Source organism: Phyllobates terribilis, unplaced genomic scaffold, assembly GCF_046119375.1.
Source record: "Phyllobates terribilis strain yellow unplaced genomic scaffold, ASM4611937v1 Scaffold_1__5_contigs__length_1240528914, whole genome shotgun sequence".
Lineage (NCBI taxonomy): Eukaryota > Metazoa > Chordata > Amphibia > Anura > Dendrobatidae > Phyllobates > Phyllobates terribilis.
The window spans coordinates 468,693,881-468,713,349 of NW_027362761.1; the positions used below are offsets into that span (position 1 = coordinate 468,693,881).

General features: G+C 43.8%; 1 long non-coding RNA gene across 1 annotated transcript; it reads right to left on the bottom strand.

Moving 5' to 3' along the window:
• Positions 1-1,881: 1,881 nt before the first annotated feature.
• Positions 1,882-2,440, bottom strand: LOC141167854 (uncharacterized). The gene is made up of 3 exons (XR_012251645.1): positions 2,318-2,440; positions 2,137-2,243; positions 1,882-2,017 (listed from the first exon to the last, which is right to left on the bottom strand). It is a non-coding gene; the product is annotated as an uncharacterized lncRNA (long non-coding RNA).
• Between the last annotated feature and the right edge of the window lie 17,029 nt (positions 2,441-19,469).

Below are 19,469 nucleotides of genomic sequence, written 5' to 3' on the forward strand. Positions count from 1 at the left end.
GTGTATATGTGGTTGGATTGGGTTGTAATGAAAAAGTGTTCCCCTGATCTGCGCTCACCATAGCGCAGGTCAGAGGAACTCTACATTTTTGAAATTTGTTCAAACTAATCTACGTATGTGGTCGGCTGTATACAGTGGTTTTTAAATTAGAAATATACTTTGATATTTTGGACCACAACTATTTTTTGGATGAATACTACTCTCAACACTGTTATTTGCTAGTTCTGTTCTTAGCGCAAGCAAATAACAATGGTGAGGGTTGACTTTAGCAGACAGTACTTGTGAATAGCGCTCTAGGTAGTAATGCCAATTTACAGGCTCTGGTCTTTGTGGGTTGTTCACTTTTGCGTTGACGTATTGTCGAAAAACAAAATGTAGAAGGTTGCAATTCAAGAAATATTTTAGACAAATTTAAGTTTAACCAAAATTTATTTTTTTTAAAAACATTTTTTTTTACATTTTTATTTAAAAAAAAAGGAGGAAGTTCTTCTTTTATTGTTCATCAGATCTTCTCTGCTGGTCAGGCTGCTCAACACCAGCACAGGAGTATTGCCAGTGCACGGCACCTTCAGGACTCATGAAGTAGTCAGTGAAGGTTTCTCGCACCCTGGCACGAGAGTTGGATGGCCTTCCCTGACCGGAGTTGACAACTGGAATTAATTCAGATAGCTGTGACTCCTCATCTTGCTCGGTGCTGTACTCACGAGCATAGTTGTGGAGTACACAGCATGCCTTAATTACAGTGTCAACGATCTCCGTATCCAACTGGATGGCAGTGTGAAAGATCCTCCATTGACTACACATGATTCCGAAGGTGCATTTCACATATCTGCGTGCACGACTCAGCCGATAATTGAAAATCCTCCGCCGGGCATTCAGTGCCCTTCGTGGGTATGGGCGCAGCAGGTTGGTCTGTAAGGGAAATGCCTCATCCGATACCATCACAAAAGGAACTGGATGTGTGGAACCCGGCAAAGGTCTTGGGGCTGGGAGCGTTACGCCATCTTGAAGAATTTGCAGCCCAATCTGTGATGATGTAAACACCCGAGAGTCCCCAGTACTGCCATAAGCACCAACGTCAATGGCAACAAATTTGAAATGTGCATCAGCAACCGCCATCAGGACCACAGAAAAAAATTTGTTATAATTAAAGAAGCGTGATCCTGATCGTGGTGGCTGCTGAACTCTCACATGTTTGCCATCGACAGCACCAATGCAGTTTGGGAAATTGGCCACAGTTTGAAAGCCTGCTGCGACCTGCAGCCAAGTCTCCTCGGTTGGAGAAGGCATCACGATGGGCTGCAACTTCTGCCAGATGACGGTACATGTGCACCTCACAATTCTGGAAATGGTGGATTTACCAACCCTAAATTGGAGGTGCAGTGATGTATAGCTCTCTCCTGTGGCCAAAAATCTGAAAAGAAAAAATAGATAATTAGAAAAACCATAAAAAGAAATACAAGCCAACAGTAATTATCCATTATTAATTCATCTTTTAAAAAATGAAGGTCTTTATTACAAAAAACTATTCCAACAATGGGCGCGTTTTTTTTTTTGGGGGGGGGGGGGGCTCCACATTTTCAATCTTTTTTGGTCATCTTTTGTTTTCTCTTGAGTTCACACATATCAATTTATAATGTGTTTTGACTTTGTGTCTGTGTTTGCCTACGATGTTTGCTCTAGAGTTTACACATCAGTGACCTTTTCAATCTGATCTCTGTGCATGGTGATCTCATGGTCAAGCCAAAAATATGTACACAAAGACAGACACAGTGGAGCCATCACCACAGGGTAACAAAACCAGGTACACCAGCCATCACCGCAGGGTGGCGAACAAAACCAGGTACATATAAATCAACATTCAACTTACTGCAAGGTGATGAGCAGCCTTTCCTCAGCAGAGATGGCCCTTCGCATTACAGTGTCTTGGAAGTCCAGGTCAGGAGACATAAGGCTCAGCAGCCGATCAAATGCAATAATGTTCAGACGGCAGAACTGTTTAAATTTTTCAGGAAAACTATAGTAAACAGAGAAAAAAAAAATATTAAAAGATAATTTTGTAACATAGTATACAAACAAAACCTTAAAAAAACAGCATAGACGGATGACATTATACTTTCTTCACAAATATCTTACCTCCTTAAATCCTGGTAGAGAACATTAAAGTGGCCCTTGTCCGTCCGCTCCTGCAAGATAGGGTGCACCCAAATTTTTTTTGGTCGTCTTCTCCTCCTTAAACGCTCCTAAAGAACAATAATAGGTTAGTACACACACTACATAAAAATAATGTACCCCAAAAAAACTTAGTTTATATTACCTGCTCAACGTTGTAGTGCAGGAGATTTAAGCAAGTCATTAGCAGAAGGTTTAGGCATGGTCTGCTGACCCGCAGGGGCTGCAATTCCTGTGGCATACTGTCTTTTGCAAAAAACAAAATGGTGAAGAGGGGTTGAACTAGGAAATGACATCAGGATTTCCATCTTTTTTTTTTTTTTTTTTCAATAACTTTATTTGTGCTCAAAAACGCATGAAATAAGCTTACAAAAACGCATGTAAAATCCGCATACAAAAACGCGTCAAAAACGCGACCAAAAACGCGACCAAAAAACGCACGCGATTTTCTGGCAAGGGACATGCAGAAATGTTGCAGAAATTTTCTGCTTCATAAATGCAACGTGGGCACATAGCCTTAGGCTATGTGCCCACGATGCAGAAATGAAGCAGAAAATTTCTGCAGCATTTCTGCATCTCCCTGGCAGAAAAAAACGCATGCAGATTGTGCATGCGTTTTTCCTGCAGAATACATGCGGATCCACATGCGGGTTCACATGCGTTTCCGCATGCAGATTGACAAGCGCTTTCCAGGCGATAGCATCACTTGGAAAGTGTTTGACAACTAGGTCACACTGTATAAATCCATGCAAACAGCATGGATTTATACAGTGTGAACCGTAAAAATTAAAACAAATAAAGCTATACTCACCCCCGATGCCCCGGCGTGGCTGCAGCGCTCGTTCCTGTCTGGTTCCCGGCTGCCGGCATATCTCGAGACAGAGCGGTGAAGGGCCTGCGGTCACATGACTGTGACGTCACCGAAGGTCCTTCAGCGCTGCTGGCATTCAGAGAGAAGACGCCGGACAGGTGAGTATAAACTTTATTTGTTATTTTATTCTTTTTTTACAGGTACAATGGTACCCAGGTCTGGATGAGAGTCTCCTCTCCTCCAGAACTGGGTACCATCCGCACATAGAGACGCATAGAAGCCGCTTGTAAAAATGTACAGTCGCGGTTTCTATGCGTCTCAATGCAAGTCAATGGCGGGAGTTCCGCTGCGCTTCCGCAAAATTAAATGACATGCTGCGGATTTTTGTACGTAGCATAAACGCTGCGGAAAAATCCGCAGCATGTGCATAGAACATGCGGAATCCCCTTGGGGACCATGGGGTGCGGATTACCTAGCGTTTCACAAGCGTTTATGCTGCGGAAATTCCGCAGCATAAAAGCTTGAAAAACGCTACGTGGGCACACAGCCTTAGCCCCAGGTCTCAGGGTCCAGGAAAAATCCTTTTTTTTTCATCTAAATCCTCTTTTTTTTTTCCCTCAGTCAGACTGTACAAATACCCCTCTTATTAACCTTTTGGTATCCCCCCCCCAAAAAAAAAAATATTGAGAGTGTCTGTGAGTGTTCAGACACAAATATATCTGTTTAAAAGAGTCTGGTTTCGGCCAGATAACTAGAACTGTGGTTTTGCAGTTCACGGTTCAAATCTCTGTATTATCCACTTTTTTGCCTTTTTTCCATAAAAAAAAACTGTTTGAGTGTCTCGCTGCCTGTTCAGACACAAATATATCTATTTAAAAAAGTCTGGTATACGCCAGGAAATTAGAACTGTGGTTTTCCTCTTCACGGTTCAAATCTGGGTGTTATCCACCTTTATGCCTTTTTTCCATAAAAAAAACAGTTTGAGTGTCTCGCTGACTGTTCAGACACAAATATATCTATTTTAAAAAGTCTGGTATACACCAGGAAATTAGAACTGTGGTTTTCCACTTCCACGGTTCAAATCAGGGTGTTATCCACCTTTTTGCCTTTTTTCCATAAAAAAAACAGTTTGAGTGTCTCGGTGACTGTTCAGACACAAATATATCTGTTTAAAAGATTCTGGTGTAGGCCAGAGACATAGAACTGTGGTTTTCCTCTTCCACGGTTCAAATATGAGTGTAATCCACCTTTTTGCCTTTTTAAAAAAAAAAAAAACAGTTTCAGTGTCTCGTTGACTGTTCAGATACAAATATATCTGTTTAAAAGATTCTGGTGTAGGCCAGAGAAATAGAACTGTGGTTTTCCTCTTCCGCAGTTCAAATCTGGGAATAATCCACCTTTTTGCCTTTTTTCCATAAAAAAAAAACTGTTTGAGTGTCTCACTGACTGTTCAGACACAAATATATCTGTTTAAAATATTCTGGGGTAGGCCAGAGTACTACAACTGTGATTTTCCTCTTCCACGGTTCTAATCTCCTTTTTAATACCCTTTTGCCATTGATAGTGCGAGTGTAAGCTATTTTACTTAATTTACAATAGGCAAGCCGCATGGCAAGGGCCGTGGAACTGGACGTTCTGGTGATGGTGCGTGCAGAGGACGGGGCCATGGCCAAGGTGAAAATGTGCCACAACCAACAGCCACATCTTCTCGCTCCCAGTTTTTGGCCGAATTACTAGGGAAGCACACAACAATACCACTATTGAGAACTGATCAGTGTGAACAGGTTATTAATTGGATAGCAGATAATACTTCCTGTCACCTGGGCACCACCACCTTCGGTCTGTCTTCCACACGGTCAAGTCTTAGTAGCCGTGAGTCTCGACCGCATACTCCTCCTCACCCTGATGCTCCTTCCTCCCACCATGCCGAGTGTCGTCAGAAAGCAACTGATCCCACAGTTGGACACTCTGAAGAGCAGTTCACTGGTCCATTTCCATATTTGGGCCCCTCGCCTGCTCCACTTGAAGTGGTGGAGAAGGAGTTCCCATGTAGCGATGGCCAAATATTTGAACAGCCACGGCCACAGGAAGGCGACGCTGTCAATTTGTCACAAGAGGTGAACGATGATGAGACACAATTGCCACGAAGTGAGGAGGAGGACCGTGGTGCGGAAGTGGAAGAGGAGGAGGTGGTGGATGATCTAGTAACTGACCCAACGTGGCAGGAGGACATGTAGAGTGAGGCCAGCAGCACACAGGGGGAGGGAGGCAGAGTACCGCAACAGGCAGGAAGAAGCAGTGTGGTGGCCGCAGACAGAAGGCAGGCAACCGTTCCCCGAAACACCAACACGAGGGACGTTGCCAGTACAACCGGTAGGCCTTCCAGAGTCTGGAATTTTTTTAAAGACTCTGCTGATAACCCCAAAAAGGCCATTTGTACCACCTGCCATGCCAGCATCAGCAGGGGTGACAAAACTACCAGCCTGACCACTACCAGCATGATCAGGCACATGTCAGCAAAGCACCCGACTTTGATGGGCGAACCCCAGGGTACACGACAAGTGTCAGCGGATGTCACTGCTGTTGTGCGTGTAAGAGAACCCTCTGTTGTGCGTGCAAAGCAATCCCCTGTCCATACTGCATGCAAAGATGCCCCCTCCTCTCAGTCTTCACTTGTTATGGCAGTTTCTCAAGAAACAGCATCAATGTCCATGTCCACGTCCCACCGCAGCGTTCAATTGTGCATATCCCAGACCTTTGAACGAAAGCACAGATTCGCAGCCAATGCCCCACAGGCCACAGTACTAAATTCGCACATTTCATGACTGCTTGCTTTGGAAATGCTTCCTTTTAGGCTGGTGGAGATAGAATCCTTCCACAACCTTATGGCGGTGGCCGTCCCTTGGTACTCGGTCCCCAGCCGACACTATTTTGACCGGTGTGCCATCCCCGCACTACACAAGCACGTGTCCCGAATCATCTGTCGTGCCCTCAACAACGCAGTTACTGGGAGAGTCCACCTGACAACGGACACGTGGACAAGTCATTGTGGCCAGGGATGGTACATCTCCCTGACGGCACACTGGGTAAACAGAGTGGAAGCCGGGACCCAGTCGGCCCTATGTCAGTCAGAGTTGCCCCCACAGTGTACAGCTCCTGAGCATCATCCTCCTTCTCCTCCTCATGTTCAGCCTCCATCTCAGATATCACCACATCAGTAAAAAGCTAGAAGCACTGCAGTACTGCCTCAGCCAAGCGGATACAGTCTGTGCTGAAACTCATAAGTATAGGTGATAAACCTCACACTGCTTGTGAGTTGTGGACAGCTGTGAAAGAGCAGGAAGATCTGTGGCTGAGACCGCTGAACCTACATCCAGGCACGGTCGAGTGTGACAATGACCGTAACCTGGTGGCGGTTCTGAGGCGAGGCGAGATCACACATGTACCATGCCTGACTCATGTGCTTAACCTCGTGGTTCAGTGGTTTCTTAAATCATTGCCAGATCTGCTCGTCAAAGTACACAGCCTGTCAGTTCATTTTCGGAAGTCGGCCGCCCTTGCTGTGTTGCAGCAGTGTTTGCAGCTTCTGTCACACTGACTGGTGTGTGATGTCCCCACACATTGGAACTCTACCCTACACATGTTGCAAAGGACTTGTGAGCAGAATAGAGCAGTTGTGAAGTACCAGCATCAACAAGGCCGTCGATATTCAGGTCAGACTCCACACATAAGACCTCAGGAGTGGACCTGGATGTCTGACATATGTACCACCCTGACAAACTTTGAGGAGTCCACCAAGATGTTGAGTGATGATGACGCCATCATTAGCGTCAGCATCCCACTTGTCTGTCTTTTGCAACACTCTCTGCATAGAATTAAAGAGGAGGCATTGCAGCCAGAGTATGATGAGATGGATCAAGAAGCCGTAGCGGGTGATTACACACAGCCCAGCCTCATCTCATCCCAACGTGCATTGGGGGACAATGAGGGAGAGGAGGAGGAGGAAGAGGAAGAACAGGAGCTGCTATCATGTGGACGGTAGTACCTGTACAACTATCATACAGTCAGTTCAGCGTGAGTGGCCTGAGGACAGGGGGGAGGAGAAGAGGAGGAGGAGGAGAGCATGGTCAGTCGTCATCTTGGTGAGTACACGGAAGTCTTGCCCATTACCAGTCTGGCACGCATGGCTGACTTTATGTTACGCTGCCTTAACAGTGACCCTCGCGTTGTCAAAATGTTGGGTGACAGTCATTACTGGTTGGTGACACTTTTAGACCCCCGCTACAAGGAGAACTTTCACTCTCTTATTCCTGAGGTGGGGAGGTCTACAAAAATGCGGCAGTACCAGAAGGCCCTTGCTGCAGAACTGTTAAAAAACTTCCTATCTGAACAAGCTAGCGGCAGAGGTCACAGTTCGATGCCCAACCAAGGCGTACAGGCGAGAGAGACACAACTCCAGTCCAGCAGAGGCAGGGGAACACTGTCAACATTCTGGGACAGTTTTCTGAGACCCGCTCAGCTTACAGGCCCTAAGGTGCAGGGTACTTTCACAAGGAGTGGAAAGTTTCAAAAGATCGTGAGGGAGTACCTTGCTGACCGTACCAGCATCCTCCGTGATTCCTCTGTGCCTTATAATTATTGGGTATCCAAGCTGGACAATTGGAATGAATTCGCTCTGTACGCCTTGGAGGTCCTGGCCTGCCCTGTCGCAAGCATGTTATCGGAGCGTGCTTTTAGTGCCGCTGGGGGAATTATAACTGATAAGTGCAGTCGCCTGTCAACTTACAATGCCTGCAAGCTGACCCTTATCAAAATGAACAAGTGCTGGATTGGGCCAGACTTCTCATCACCACAAAATGACAGCAGAGTATCATAAAGTCAAATCCACTGTGTTATTTTGGGAGGTGTATTCCCATGCATCGCTTCACACCCACACATGGGTACACGCTTCCTCATTTCGGCTGTTTTTTGCTCTTCTCCTTATCCTCAGCCTCCACTACCACTATACCACCAGGGTGACCGTGGTCCATGTTGCCAGCATTGCAAGTTCCTCCATCCTAATTTCTGGCAGCTTTTGCTTGGAAGGCATAGGCAAAGACTATGGGAGACCCACTCCCCAATAATGGGAATAATGTTTTTAATATGCTGTACTGCATGGCTCTTGTAAGGGGCATTTCAAGATCCTCCGTCCTAATTTTTGGCAGCTTTTGCTTCGAAGGCATAGGCAAATACTATGGGAGACCCACTCCCCAAAAATGGGAATACACTGTGTGCAGAATTATTAGGCAAATAAGTATTTTGACTACATGATACTTTTTATACATGTTGTCCTACTCCAAGCTGCATAGGCTTGAGAGCCAACTACCAATTAAGTAAATCTGGTGATGTGCATCTCTGTAATGAGGATAGGTGTTGACTAATGACATCAACACCCTATATAAGGTGTGCTTATTTTTTAGGCAACTTCCTTTCCTTTGGCAAAATGGGTCAGAAGAGAGATTTGACGGGCTCTGAAAAGTCCAAAAGTGTGAGATGTCTTGCAGGAGGATGCAGCAGTCTTGAAATTTCCAAACTTTTGAAGAATGATCACCGAACAATCAAGCATTTCATGACAAATAACCAACATGGTCGCAAGAAGCGTGTTGACCAAAAAGGCGCAAAATAACTGCCCATGAATTGAGGAAAATCAAGTGTGAAGCTGCCAAGATGCCATTCGCCACCAGCTTTGCCATATTTTAGAGCTGCAACGTTACTGGAGTATCAAAAAGCACAAGGTGTGCAATACTCATGGACATGGCCAAGGTAAGGAAAGCTGAAAAACGACCACCTTTGAACAAGAAACATAAGATAAAATGTCAAGAATGGGCCAAGAAATATCTTAAGACTGATTTTTCAAAGGTTTTATGGACTGATGAAATGAGAGTGACTCTTGATGGGCCAGATGGATGGGCCAGAGGCTGGATCAGTAAAGCGCAGAGAGCTCCACTCCGACTCAGACGCCAGCAAGGTGGAGGTGGGGTACTGGTATGGGCTGGTATACTGGTATAATCAAAGATCAACTTGTGAGAACTTTTCGGGTTGAGGATGGATTGAAGCTCAACTCCCTGACCTACTGACACTTTCTGGAAGACAACTTCTTCAAGCAGTGGTACAGGAAGAAGTCGGTATCGTTCAAAAAAACATGATTCAAATGCAGGACAATGCTCCATCACATGCATCCAACAACTCCACAGCGTGGCTGGCCAGTAAAGGTCTAAAAAAAGAAAAAATAATGACATGGCCCCCTTGTTCATCTGATCTGAACCCCATAGAGAACCTGTGGTCCATCATAAAATGTGAGATCCACAGGGAGGGAAAACAGTACACCTCTCGGATCAGTGTCTGGAAGGCTGTGGTCACTGCTGCACGCAATGTTGATCGAAAACAGATGAAGAAACTGGCAGAATCTATGGATGGAAGGCTGTTGAGTGTCATCGTAAAGAAAGGTGGCTATATTGATCACTAATTTTTTTGGTTTTTATTTTTGCATGTCAGAAATGTTTATTTCTACATTTTGTGCACTCATATTGGTTTACCTGGTGAAAATAAACAAGTGAGGTGGGATTACATTTGGTTTTAATTAAGTTGCCTAATAATTCTGCACATTAATAGTTACCTGCACAAACAGATATCCTCCTAAGAGAGACAAATTTAAAAAAAAAACACTCCAACTACCAAAAATATTAAGATTGGATATTTATGAGTCTTTTGGGTTCATTGAGAACATAGTTGTTGATCAATAATAAAAATAATCCTCTAAAATACAACTTGACTAATAATTCTGCACACAGTGTAATGTTTTTAATATGCTCTACTGCATGGCTTTTGTAAGGGGCATTGCAAGTTCCTCCATCCTAATTTTGGGCAGCTTTTGCTTCGAAGGAATAGGCAAAGACTATGGGAGACCCACTCCCCAATAATGGGAATAATGCTTTTAATATGCTGTACTGCATGGCTCTTGTAGGGGGCATTAAAATTGTCTTGTTAAGCTACTGTGACCTCCACGTCTCTTCCAAAGGTCATTGATTTTGTCTTATTATTCCACTGGGACCTCCACGTCTCTTCCAAGGGGTATTGATATTGTCTTTTTATTCCACTGTGACCTCCACGTCTCTTCCAAGGGGCATTAAAACCGTCTGGTTAAGCTACTGTCACCTCCACGTCTCTTCCAAGGGGCATTAAAACCATCTTTTTAAACCACTCTGAACTCCACGTCTCTTCCAAGGGGCATTAAAATCATCTTGTTAAGCTACTGTCACCTCCGGGTCTCTTCCAAGGTTCATTGATATTGTCTTTTTATTCCACTGGGACCTCCACCACTCTTCCAAGGGGCATTGATATTGTCTTTTTATTCCACTGCAACCTCCACCTCTCTTTCAAGGGACATTGAAATGTCTTTTTATTCCACTTGGACCTCCACCACTCTTCCAAGGGGCATTGATATTGTCTTTTTATTCCACTGGGACCTTCACGTCTCTTCCAAGGGGCATTAAAACAGTCTTGTTAAACCACTCTGAACTCCACGTCTCTTCCAAGGGGCATTAAAACTGTCTTGTTAAGCTACTGAGACCTCCACGTCTCTTCCAAGGGGCATTAAAACCGTCTTGTTAAACCACGCTGAACTCCACAGCTCTTCCAAGGGGCATTGAAATGCTGTTTTTAATTAACTCTAACCTCCACGACTCTTCCAATGGGTATTGCATTTCCTCCTAATTTTAGTCAGCTTTTGCTTTTCAATGCATAGGCGAACACTAAGGGAGACCCACTCCCCACTATTGGGTAGAAGGTTTATAGTAAGCTTTAATCCACGTCTGTTTCAAGGGGCATTGCAGTTCCTCATCATTTTTGGAAAGCCTTCCATTCACTGCTTAGGCCAACAGTGTACAGTAGACCCAGTTGTTATAAATGGAAAAAAACGATTTAGTTAAGGCCCTCTGACTTCCATGTCATTTCCAAGGCGCATTGGAGTGCCTAAAAATTTTTGGTAGGCATTGCACTCACTGTATGCCCTATAACTGTGTAGCCGAACCACTCCTTTTTGTACAGAAACATATCCTACAAGACATGTGTGGTTGACTGGCCTGATATTGATGTGAATGGTCCCTGTTCCTCCTGCTCTTTCTCCTTTGCCACCATCTCATCCATCATTCATCAGCTGAAGCTTTGTTTTAACGGGAGTCATAGAACTGGGATAGTAGCAGGAAAACATCCGGCAATCCTCGGAGTAAGTAGGATATGCACCAAAACACTGACCACCTCAGGCCTAGCCGCTACTACATACATGCACTTGCATTCCAAGGAACAGAAAGCTAAGGAGATGGATGGCCTCATGATCATGAATAATTTACTCATTGTGTAGAAGGCCGACCACTGCTGCTGTCTACCTTCTGAACTTTTTGTTGAAGCCTGATTGACCCAGGACCCGCAATCCTCTATGTCTGGAGCACGTGTTGCATCCCAGTGTCCCACTGTGTACCGGCTTCCACAAAATTAACCCAGTGTGAAGGAGTCAGTGAGAGGGACCATCGCTGGCCACATTCACTTATCCACGTGTTTGTGGTTAGGTCGTCCTTCCCACTAAATGCACTGGGGAGGGCACAGGTAATGTTTTGAAATGCGTGCTTGTGTATAAGGCGCACCGGGACAAATAGGGACGGTTGGGGACTGTTTATAGACACCCGGCAGCCCGCAGGCGGCTGGGGACCGTGTGTGGGCACCCAGCCGCAGGGTGGCTGGGGGCCGAGTATGGACACCCGGCTGCCCCCTGTCGGCTTGGGACCAAGCGTGGACACCCGGCCGCTGGGTAGCTGGGGACTGAGTATGGATACCAGGCCGCCGACGCATCCATGACGTGGTGGCCAGATTCCGCCTCCACAAGCCTAAAAGGCCTCATTTCAAGTGCAAGCAAGCTAGCAGTATGGTATTGCAGCCTGTGGGTTGGTGGGTGGCAGGCTGCACTCCAAGAAAACAAAGCAAATGCTAAATTCTATCATCATCATCATGCTCCTCACCTTGGCACTCTCAACTCCCCTGATGGAGAAGCCAGGGCCCACCGGAGTAGTCTGGTTGTCTGGTGGGCTCATCCAATGCTGCCCTAAAGCAGGCCAGGCTAAGAAAAGTGTGGGGAAGGTTACCGGGACAAATAGTGGCGGCTGGGGACTGAGTATGGAGACCTCGCTGCCAAAGCAGCCATGGGGTAGTGGCCAGCTTCGGCCTCCTCCAAACTAAAAGGCCCCATTTCAAGTGAAAGCTAGCAGTATGGTATTGCAGCTTGCGGGTGGGTGAGTGGTTGGCTGCATATTTGCGCTTGCATTGCAAGGAATGGGGGAGGTACAATTGAACACTGCCCTGGGACAAGTACTAGCACGGGGATAGTTGCAAGTCTGCATCTTCTGATGCGGCAAGGATCACTTCTGATGGACACACTTTTAGGCAGTGACCTGGGTGTCAGAGATGCTTCCACGGGTCTTCCCCATGCTGTTTCCATGTCTTTTCAGCACTGTATGCATGTGTCACACAGCACATGGCCAGATAAGGTTGTAAAACGTTAAAATTACATTTCCCGGTGAATGCATTTGTCACGGTTGAAAGCAATACAAAAGTGTAAAAACGTATAAAAAATGCTACTTGTGAACATAGCCCAAGGTGTGGAGGAGTATTTTTGTTTTTGGTTATTTATTTTACCTTATACACAAGTCTTTACCTGGGAAACGATGTTCCTTAACATATTTCACAGGAGAACAGTTTCAGTTTAGTTTTTGAACGTTTTATTGTGAGCCCGTAAAAGTGGCTTAATACCTCTGACCACGTTGTTGACAGCAGTGACCTGGGGGTCAGAAATGCTTCCTGGGACGATCCCCATGCTGTCCCCATGTCACTATCGTTTTGGCCACTTTTTAGGCATTCTACAGACTGCCAGGGGTGCAGCCGCAAACATGCTCGGGTTTTCCATAGACTAACATTAGGCTCGTTGCTCGGGTCGAGCACCCGAGTATCACGGTGAGCTCGGTCTGAGCTTCGAGCACCCGAGCATTTTAGTGCTAATAATTAGTAGTAATGAGCGAATGTGCTCGCCACTACTCCATACTCTCTCGAGCATCACAATGCTCGACAAGCTCGTTGCTCAGCGAGTATTTCCGGGTTGCTCGGGAGGGAACTCGGGTCCAATCCCTGCATGTTTGGTGCTCTTTGAAGAGCCAATGAACATGCACGGATTGCCTGCCACACACTGTAATGCCAAAGTCATGTTGGTTGTGGACATTACAGTGAGTAAACCAGGGGAGGAGTCCTGAGGAGATAATTTGCATATTCCCACTGCATTTTGGGGTAAGTGAAGAGTCTCCGCGAGCTCAAAGAACACTGGATTTTGGCTGTTGGAGCTGAAAAGAGGACATCGGTAAACCAGGGGAGGAGTCCTGAGGAGATAATTTGCATATTCCCACTGCATTTTGGGGTAAGTGAAGAGTCTCCGCGAGCTCAAAGAACACTGGATTTTGGCTGTTGGAGCTGAAAAGAGGACATCGGTAGCTTTTTTTTTAAACTTTTTTCACTGTTTTCAGAACATTAACAATAAGAACATGGAAGAGTCCAGGAGCCATTTGGTGAGCTGCCTATCCTGCTACATGTTCACAGACTTGCCAGTGGAAAAGCCAAACTTCACATGCCTGAAATGCAAGCTTGTGTCCCTGTTGGAGGAAAAGTTGCGAAATCTAGAAGAGAGGTTAACTACCTTGAAAATCATTAAGGAAGGTGAAGAGTTCTTAGACAGAGCAGAATTATCTCTTCGTGATTCAGAAAGAGAAGAAATTCGAACTGCACCTGACGAAACAGAGGAATGGAAGCATGTGACCCACAGAAGCAGGAGGATCGAGAGGCAGTCAGCACCCATACTGCTCAGGAACCAGTACCAGGCTCTCACGCAGGAGAACCATGAAGAAATACAGCAAAATAAGACTTTGCCAGCAATGAATAACCTTGTAAGCCCTCAGAATCCTCCTGGATGGAGAAAGAAGAATGTTGTGAAGAAAAAACGGAGAGTGGTGGTCATGGGGGATTCCCTGTTAAGAGGAACAGAGGCCGCTATCTGCAGACCAGACATAACCTCAAGAGAAATGTGCTGTCTTCCAGGAGCAAAAATTAAAGATGTGTCTGACAGGATATCAAGACTCTTCAGACCTACAGATCACTACCCATTCCTGCTAATACATGTGGGGACAAATGACACCGCAAGAAAGGACCTGGAAACCATCTGCAGTGACTTTGAAGACTTAGGCAAGAAAGTGAAAGAATTGGGAGTTCAGGTGGTCTTCTCATCCATCCTCCCAGTGGATGGTCATGGAATAATGAGGTGGAATAAGATTCTACAGGTGAACAACTGGCTACGTCGATGGTGCCGTCAACAAGGATTTGGATTTCTGGATCACGGAATGAATTACCTATACGATGGACTACTTGCTAGAGATGGGGTGCACCTTACGAAGACTGGAAAACATGTATTTGGAAGTCGCCTTGCTACACTCATCAGAAGAGCTTTAAACTAGAACAATGTGGGAAGGGAAGCAAAAGGCCAGAAAAAGTCATACAGCTGACAAATACTATTGAGATCTCTGCTACTGGAAGTGGAAAAGAAGAACAAAGACAAAAAAATCTAAATAATAAAAATATGGGAGGAAGAGAAACCAATCACAAACTAAAATGTTTTTATACAAATGCACAAAGCATGGGCAACAAACAAGGAGAATTGGAACTACTAATGCAGGAAAAAGAATATGATGTCATTGGAATCACTGAAACTTGGTGGGACGATACACATGATTGGAATAAAAGGCTAAAAGGATACAACTTATTTGCAAGAAACAGACTTGATAAACGAGGAGGAGGTGTTGCATTGTATGTTAGAAAAGCGTATATCTGCACAGAGATTGAAGCTTCAGAGACTGGGAGTTCTGTGGAAACTGTTTGGGTAAGAATACAAGGAGAGAACAACGGAAAGGACACCATTGTAGGCATTTACTACAGGCCACCTGGGCAAGCTGAAGATATGGATGAACTCTTTATGTATCAAATGACCAAGTTCTCCAAAAAATATGGGAGATTTCAACTATCCAGACATTTGTTGGGAATCTCTCTCAAGTAAAACTAACAGGTCAAGCAAATTCTTATCCTCTCTTGCTGACAACTTTATCTTCCAAAAGGTAGGGGAGAAAACAAGGGGATCTGCTTCTTTGGATCTAATCCTTATAAACAGGGAGGAAATGGTTGAGGAGGTAAAGGTGGCTGGGACCCTAGGAGGCAGCGATCATGCTATTATAGAATTTTGGATAACTAGAGGAGGAAGACATGTGAAGACTCAAACTTCAAGGTTAGATTTTAGAAAGGCAGATTTTAAGAGACTCAGAAAGAGAATAGGAGGGATCCAATGGCTGGATGTCCTTAAGGACAAAAATGTCCAGGAAGGATGGGAAATTTTTAAAAATGAGATTCTCAAAGCACAATCGTTAACAATCCCGAAAAGTAGGAAGAATGGGAAGCATTTAAGGAAACCAGGATGGATGAACACAGAACTTAAACACATGCTAAAAAGAAAGAAAGAAATGTTTATTAAATGGAAAGAGGGAGGCATATCTAAAGAAGATTATAATGCAGTCTGCAGATCCTGCAGGGCACGTATCAGGTTAGCTAAAGCTGACAATGAATTAAGGCTTGCAAGAGATGTCAAAAGCAATAAAAAAGGATTTTGGGGGTATGTCAAAAGTAAAAGAAAAGTCAAAGATGCTATAGGATTTTTACAGGATGAAAATGGAGAAATGGTAAGAGAGGATGTTGAGAAGGCCGAACTTTTAAATTCCTATTTTGCATCTGTTTTCTCTCAGAAAGAAAATGTAACATCACCTGATCTTCACTGTCCTTTTAAAGGAATAGAGGAATCCAAGTTATCTTTAAACAGAAAGATTGTGACGAATATTTAGCTAACATAAATGAGTTCAAGTCTCCAGGTCCAGATGAATTACACCCCAGAGTACTGAAGGAGATCGTAGAAGAAATTTTAGAACCACTCTCCATAATCTTTGAAAATTCTTGGAGAACAGGAGAAGTCCCAGAAGACTGGAGAAGAGCAAATGTTGTTCCTATCTTCAAAAAGGGGAAGAAGGTGGACCCAGGGAACTATAGGCCGGTGAGTCTGACTTCTATACCAGGAAAGATCTTTGAACAAATTATTAAACAACATGTATGTAAGTACATGGATAAGAATGAAGTGATTAACCAGAGTCAGCATGGGTTTGTAACTAACAAGTCATGTCAGACTAACTTAATTTCCTTCTATGACAGAATCACTGACTGGGTGGATCAGGGAAATACTGTAGATATAGTATATCTTGACTTCAGCAAAGCATTTGACAAAGTATCTCACACCATCCTTATTGAAAAAATGACCAAGTATGCAATGGACCAGGCAACTGTTAGGTGGATTCATAACTGGCTTAGTGATCGGACTCAAAGGGTGGTTGTAAATGGCTTCACATCCAGCTGGATGAATGTCTCAAGTGGGGTACCACAGGGCTCCGTCCTGGGACCTGTATTGTTCAACATCTTTATCAATGATTTAGATGAAGGAATTGAGGGTAAACTGATTAAATTTGCTGATGATACAAAGCTAAGAGGGATAGCTAATACTAGAGAAGAGAGAGAGAGGATTCAAAAAGACCTAAATAAACTGGAGCAGTGGGCAGCAACCAACAGAATGGTTTTTAACAGGGAAAAATGCAAAGTACTACATCTGGGCAATAAAAATGAAAAAAGCATATACAGAATGGGAGGAATAGAGCTAAGCAACAGTACATGTGAAAAAGACTTAGGTATACTAATAGATCATAGACTGAACATGAGTCAACAGTGTGATGCAGCAGCAAAAAAGGCAAATACAATTCTGGGATGTATTAACAGAAGCATACAGTCTAGATCACGTGAAGTCATTATCGGTCTTTACTCCTCTTTGGTCAGACCTCATCTGGAATACTGTGTACAGTTTTGGGCACCACATTTTAAAAAAGACATAGACAAACTGGAGCAAGTTCAGAGAAGAGAGACCAGAATGGTGACTGGTCTGCAAACCATGTCCTATGAGGAACGGTTGCAGGATTTGGGAATGTTTAGCTTGCAAAAAAGAAGACTGAGAGGAGACTTAATAGCTTTCTACAAATATGTCAAGGGCTGTCACATTGTAGAAGGATCATCTTTATTCTCATTTGCACAAGCAAAAAAGAAGCAAGACAAAAATATATCTCATACCCTACCATAATTATATATAAATGTAAAGCAAAGTTGCATAATAAATATAGGGTACTTAGTGAACTATTTTTGATCAAAAAAAGTATACAAGCCGTCCCACCAGCGGCAAGGTGACCCTAAATTGGGACGGTACCTATACTGCCTATATTAAAAACCTTACTGTATATCAAAGTTGAAGTAATGCATATAAAAGGGTAGACAAATAGGACCGGGTCCCAACTCCAGACCACCTAGGCCTGTGGCAAGCTACATATATACCAATCAGCTCAACAAAGGGCATGCCACACCCTTAAATTGCACAGAATGCAAACAAGTCAAAAAACCAGACAATGTGAACTGAGGTCTAAGATGGCAGACATACAAGAAACAGAGGCATGTTCACACTAGCAAAAAAGAAGCAAGACAAAAATATATCTCATACCCTACCATAATTATATATAAATGTAAAGCAAAGTTGCATAATAAATATAGGGTACTTAGTGAACTATTTTTGATCAAAAAAAGTATACAAGCCGTCCCACCAGCGGCAAGGTGACCCTAAATTGGGACGGTACCTATACTGCCTATATTAAAAACCTTACTGTATATCAAAGTTGAAGTAATGCATATAAAAGGGTAGACAAATAGGACCGGGTCCCAACTCCAGACCACCTAGGCCCGTGGCAAGCTACATATATACCAATCAGCTCAACAAAGGGCATGCCACACCCTTAAATTGCACAGAATGCAAACAAGTCAAAAAACCAGACAATGTGAACTGAGGTCTAAGATGGCAGACATACAAGAAACAGAGGCATGTTCACACTAGCAAAAAAGAAGCAAGACAAAAATATATCTCATACCCTACCATAATTATATATAAATGTAAAGCAAAGTTGCATAATAAATATAGGGTACTTAGTGAACTATTTTTGATCAAAAAAAGTATACAAGCCGTCCCACCAGCGGCAAGGTGACCCTAAATTGGGACGGTACCTATACTGCCTATATTAAAAACCTTACTGTATATCAAAGTTGAAGTAATGCATATAAAAGGGTAGACAAATAGGACCGGGTCCCAACTCCAGACCACCTAGGCCCGTGGCAAGCTACATATATACCAATCAGCTCAACAAAGGGCATGCCACACCCTTAAATTGCACAGAATGCAAACAAGTCAAAAAACCAGACAATGTGAACTGAGGTCTAAGATGGCAGACATACAAGAAACAGAGGCATGTTCACACTAGCAAAAAAGAAGCAAGACAAAAATATATCTCATACCCTACCATAATTATATATAAATGTAAAGCAAAGTTGCATAATAAATATAGGGTACTTAGTGAACTATTTTTGATCAAAAAAAGTATACAAGCCGTCCCACCAGCGGCAAGGTGACCCTAAATTGGGACGGTACCTATACTGCCTATATTAAAAACCTTACTGTATATCAAAGTTGAAGTAATGCATATAAAAGGGTAGACAAATAGGACCGGGTCCCAACTCCAGACCACCTAGGCCCGTGGCAAGCTACATATATACCAATCAGCTCAACAAAGGGCATGCCACACCCTTAAATTGCACAGAATGCAAACAAGTCAAAAAACCAGACAATGTGAACTGAGGTCTAAGATGGCAGACATACAAGAAACAGAGGCATGTTCACACTAGCAAAAAAGAAGCAAGACAAAAATATATCTCATACCCTACCATAATTATATATAAATGTAAAGCAAAGTTGCATAATAAATATAGGGTACTTAGTGAACTATTTTTGATCAAAAAAAGTATACAAGCCGTCCCACCAGCGGCAAGGTGACCCTAAATTGGGACGGTACCTATACTGCCTATATTAAAAACCTTACTGTATATCAAAGTTGAAGTAATGCATATAAAAGGGTAGACAAATAGGACCGGGTCCCAACTCCAGACCACCTAGGCCCGTGGCAAGCTACATATATACCAATCAGCTCAACAAAGGGCATGCCACACCCTTATATTGCACAGAATGCAAACAAGTCAAAAAACCAGACAATGTGAACTGAGGTCTAAGATGGCAGACATACAAGAAACAGAGGCATGTTCACACTAGCAAAAAAGAAGCAAGACAAAAATATATCTCATACCCTACCATAATTATATATAAATGTAAAGCAAAGTTGCATAATAAATATAGGGT